At 39.5% G+C, this 5,482-nt stretch overlaps 1 non-coding gene across 1 annotated transcript; it reads right to left on the bottom strand.

The window, feature by feature from the left end:
- Positions 1-4,590: 4,590 nt before the first annotated feature.
- Positions 4,591-4,754, bottom strand: LOC132224070 (U1 spliceosomal RNA). Its single transcript, XR_009450589.1, has one exon. It is a non-coding gene; the product is annotated as a U1 spliceosomal RNA (small nuclear RNA).
- Positions 4,755-5,482: the final 728 nt, after the last annotated feature.

Below are 5,482 nucleotides of genomic sequence, written 5' to 3' on the forward strand. Positions count from 1 at the left end.
CATATATAGAAAAAATGTTCCTCTATCAAAAATCCTGTGTTATTTATTATTACTTACTTTCATGATCAAAAAGTACTACACAACCAATAATCAAGGCTTTTGAAGAGAATGTTGCTAACTGGTGTAAACATAGTATATTTGTATATCTCTGAAAAAACCTGAGAAACAACAATTTGCTTAATATGCAATCCCTTTGATGATACATATTTAATTCCTCTTACATTTTGAGATCTGGAAAACAGTTTGTTACTCACTTTGTTGTAGAGAAGTTCAGAGATCACAGGTTGTCAACACAGTACCTCTCATTGTCAGAAAATGACAGAGCTAACTTTGTTCAAGATTTTGCAAAAACCCCATTCATTCTGTAGACTCAAATTTTAGGTCAAGGGCTTCAAACATAGTGTTTGCTAATGAAGTGAATATTGGATGTCTAGATATCAAGGGAACATGTAAAATTAATATGTAAGAGGAAATCTTTCAAACTGTTTTGTTCTGGACCAATGTATACTAAATACTTTCATTACATTAAATTAAATTAAAATTCCTATAGCGTTAGATCATTTTGATGGTCCCTTTTATATGTAAAATGGTAATTGCTAATTGACCATATGGTAGGGATAATTTCCGATGAATTTCAAAATATGAACTAAATTCAACGACATCACCATTGCTTTGCAAATTCGCCCCCTTACATCGTGGGCAAGGAGAGACAGAGAAAGGCAGACCACTCCAGATTGGTAGGTGGCAGGTTTAATAAGCAAGGTTACTCATATACAAGACTTGTCTTAGTTGCTGCAAGATGAGCAGATCTCCCCACCCATCACCAGAATGCTAAAAGTTTATATGGAGACCTTCCCTGAGTTCAGTCATGTATCCAATCCAGATGATCTCAACAACGCATTGCTCTCTCAAGGCTGAATCCCTGAAAATGGCTCCCTCTGTGGGAACCATGGGCAGAACACACATCCCAAGGACAGGGGAGGGGGTAAGGCGCCTCTGATTGCCCAGGTCTAACTTGATGGTCATCCAGTGGTCACATCCTCTGGGTGACCTCCTCCAATGCTCACCATGATTTGTCCATCTCTTTTAGCCCCAAACACCAGCCACCTACTCCCTTACCCAACCCACACAAACATCGATATAGTTAATACACACACATCTTAAATATTAACATATATATCACTTGAAGCTCACTAACATCTGTACTAATGGAAAATGCTAACAAATTTGCACTTAAGGTACAGTTAAGTATAAAAGAACAAGGGTTCTTGGGCTTTCTCAGCTAATTTCTAAAGTAAAACATAAAAATCATGTTAATAACAGAAGCCTTAGTGTTTTAGACTTTAGTGAAAATGCCTATGGAAAGATGACATAATGCCAAGAAGATCAAAAACATTTATAAAATGTAATCTTCAACCAACTATGTGCCACCAGGAGCACTGAAATAAGACAAAGTGTTATATTCTCATAGTTCTTACACCTTCTTCATTCTGAGAGATCAGACAAAAGCTATGGAGTAGATGAAAGCATAACCACTGTGGTATTTTCTCTCTTAGAAGCTGAAAACAAATAAGCATTTCATGGTACTCCTATCTTGGCATGATTTCCTCCTCCTGGAGTCTTGGATAAGATCTAGCATGGATAGAGAGAAAGCCTTCTAGATACTGCTTAAAACAAAATTTCAAAATGTTGTGAATATAGTCTAATCATGTTTAGAAAGTACAGCCAAACATTCTTAGTTAATGACTAAACAAAAAATATTCTTATGTTTGACAGGTTTTAGACTATAGGGCTAATTGTATTTGATGCACCAAAGAATTAAAGAGATAGAAATACAGTAGTTTTAGGACAAGACGTATAATGACCTTAAAAGAGCATGAATGAAGGCTGTGGAGTTACCATGAGAATGGGAAGAAGCACAGATGACAGAAATGAAGGTAGAGGAAAGCACAGATCTAATTCTTGAATTTACTTTCAGAATATCTCCCACTCTTTAGGGTTTTGGTAAACTAACAATTGGATAAAGGTCTTTTTTTCACTATGCCCATCCCTTTTTCTTTTCTCCTTCACTCTAGGATTGGCTGCCCTAATGATATCAAAATTCCAATATGCAATTGATCTTTATTAGCACACTAGGGCTGTTATAACAAATTACCACAAAATGGGTTCCCTAAAACAACATACACTTTTTGTCCGAAATTTCTGGGGACCAGAAGTCCTGCAGTCACCGTGTCAGCAGCACTCTGACCTCACGAAAGCTTTGGGGGGAGTCTGTTGCAGGCCTTTGCCTTAGCTTCTGGTGTTGCCAGTAATGCTTGGCATTCCTTGGCTTACAGGTGCATCGCTCCAATCCGGATTCTGTTGTCACGTGACATTCTCTCTGTGTGCCTCTGCGTCCTTTCTCTTCCAGACATAATGGATTGAGGGTCCACTGAATTCCAGTATGATCTCATCTTAACTAATTATATCTGTAATGAACCTAGTGCCCAGTGAAGTCACATTCTAAGGTTCCATTTGATAGTGATGCTAGTGGTGGTGGGCAACACTCTCCAACAGTATAAACATTAGTTTAGCTCAGTGGTCTTAGTAAACTCACAGGCATTTCCTTTTCAATACTAACTTCTAACTATGGATTAAAATACATGTTTCTATCTTTTAAATTAATTTGGAATATCAACATTTAGAGCGTCACCTTAAGGTAAAGAGGAAAAAATAGAAGGGTCATCCTAAATCCTTAAGAATCACACCATTTATCCTCAAATCCCCTCTACCTAATTGCTCATTGTTAAGAAGGATGTGTCTCTGGCCTCGGGCCACTCTCTTAATCAAGGTACCTAGAGACCAACCACACCAGAGAATCTAAAATAGCCCACAAAATAATTGCCTGATTCCCCAGTTGGACAGTCTTAAGCAGACTTGCAAATTGGTAAGTAGAGGATAAGTGGCAAAAATGGAAAGTAAATGATACCAGATCACAGAGTGCTGTGCCTTCATCAATGGTGACCTAGAACGCTGCAAGGACAGCAGGAAATAGATATCGTCATGTCCCTTATTCGCACAAACACGTCAGTTGAGAAACAAAGCCTGCATTTTCAGAGCATGATCACAATGGCTCTGGTGTTCAAAGATGGGGGCAGAGATTGCTAACCCCACTGAGGATGAGTGACAGACTCGGGTCTATCTGGCTACTTCATAACAGAATCTGAAATATAACAAAAAAGACTTGGCTTCCAGTGCGTGGCTGTCAGTTTCCAGTCAGCACTCTCCCAACACCAGGAGGGAAAAAAAGTAAAGCTTACCGTTGATAAAACGGCTCTTGCGTTTTAAAAGCAAATGAAGAAAAATGTTCAAGGAAAAAAAAAAGAAAAAGAATGAGAGATCCGAGAGCGTGGGAGGATAGGGGCAGGAGTTTGGGACGGAATGAGTTAGTTTTGGCAGAGAGATCGGTCCAGGACTCTGGCGACAGTGACTACTAACAAATGCTTTGAGCTCCTTGTTAAACAAATGCTTGTTTGGTTGATACATTTGCAGTTGGAGCTGAAAAGTGCCCCAGTTGGCTGGAAGTTTCATAAGCTGCTCTTTGGGAGTTCAGCATCTGTCAGGTGAATCAGAACAAGGGTCCCCCTTATATTCCGCAGGAGAAAAATGATATCCAATGAACTGCTGATACCGAGTGTTTATTGATTTCTCCAAGGCACGTTCAAATCAGATGAAAGTTAAAAGGCTAAAGGGCGTTTTTGATGATCTGGGAAAACTATTCACAGAGAAAAACCGGATTGAAATTTTTATGAAGACAAATCATAGGACCCATCTACTGCTAAGTGCTCTACCAGATAATTATTTCATCCTCACAGCTATCCTAGCCTGAGTGCTTTCTGCTCCATTTTACAGATGAGGAAACGGACTGTGTGAAATGGAGGAATTTGTCCATAGTTACAAGATGAGAAGTTGCAGAACTGGACTAGAAACGGCCGGACTTACAATATTTGCTCTTAGAAATGATTGCAGATAGTAAAAATAATTTGAGAAAGTATTCAATCAGACCCCTCCCCACCCCATTCTACCCAAGAAACAGGTGTCAAAGTGATTGCATAAAAGTCACAAGGGCATACATATCAGCCATTCTGACTTTATCAGATAAACCGTATTCTTTTTGTAATACTCTTCCATATGGAGCTTAGGTAGAGATCTTAATGTTTTCAGGTGGAAGCAGAAATGACCCATTACGGAGATAGCCAGTTCCTGGGAGGCGGAGTGAGTAACAAAATGCAGTCTGTCATTGTAAGCCAGATTCATGCAGACCAAGAGTCCTTTCTCACTTGTGAATTGGTTACAGAATATAAAAGGGAGGACGTGATGATTGCCTTAGACAACATCATCCCTCACTGGCTTTTAATGATATTTGTTATTTTGGACCTCAGGTGCAAAGAGTTGCTCTAATCACACTCAGTTCATTGACCTTGGTTATGAATCTTTACAAATAATTTCACATTTTCCCCTTTATTATCTCTAGTCCGCTCTATTATTCCTATCCCCACAAGAGCACCTGCTCTGATTTGTTTCACATATGCTACTTATTTAAATTTTTTTTAGGGTAGAGCACGAACTCAGTCCCCCACTACCACAAATTATGCAGTCGAGTTTCCCACATGTGGGGAAATTGTAGGGGTCAGCACATCCAGGGAGCAATGGATAAACCTCACCCTAGGAAAACCACCTTCGTGATCATGGTATCTCCCCTACCAGGTAAGCATTCACATATAGTGTTTATTATTGCAGCATGACTTGCAATGTTGTCTCGTATATGTATTATTGTAATAGACATAAAACCATGGTACAAAATGCATTCCCTTTCCTAGTTTTATTACTCAACATTTAATTATAAAGAATTTCAGCCCTGACCGGTTTGGCTCAGTGGATAGAGCATCAGCCTGCGGACTCAAGGGTCTCAGGTTCGATTCCAGCCAAGGGCATGTACCTTGGTTGCGGGCATATCCCCAGTAGGGGGTGTGCAGGGGGGCAGCTGATCAATGTTTCTCTCTCATCGATGTTTCTAGCCCTCTATCCTTCTCCCTTCCTTTCTGTAAAAAATCAATAAAATATATGAAAAAAGCATTTCAAACATACAGAATATTTATGAGCTTTACGTTGAGCATTTCTATACCCCCATTACTCAGATACAAACATAATGCCTTACTATCCATCTGTTCATTTCCATCATAATTTGAAATAATTTCATTGTACATTGCAGATGTCAGTACACTTCTGCCTCAACTATATCAGCATTCAATGCCTGGAGCTGAGGAAAGCAGAGGGAATTTTCTTGCAGGGCGATAGGAGCCCTCATAGCCTGTGCTGTGCATATCATCTTGCTTGGGAGTATGTTCTCCTATTCTGGGCTTGATTTCTACTCTTCTGTTCTGTTAAAGTGTATGTGCATCATAAGACACCTGGCCAACCCCACTGCTATATCTATATTGCA

This window comes from Myotis daubentonii, chromosome 1 (genome assembly GCF_963259705.1).
Source record: "Myotis daubentonii chromosome 1, mMyoDau2.1, whole genome shotgun sequence".
Lineage (NCBI taxonomy): Eukaryota > Metazoa > Chordata > Mammalia > Chiroptera > Vespertilionidae > Myotis > Myotis daubentonii.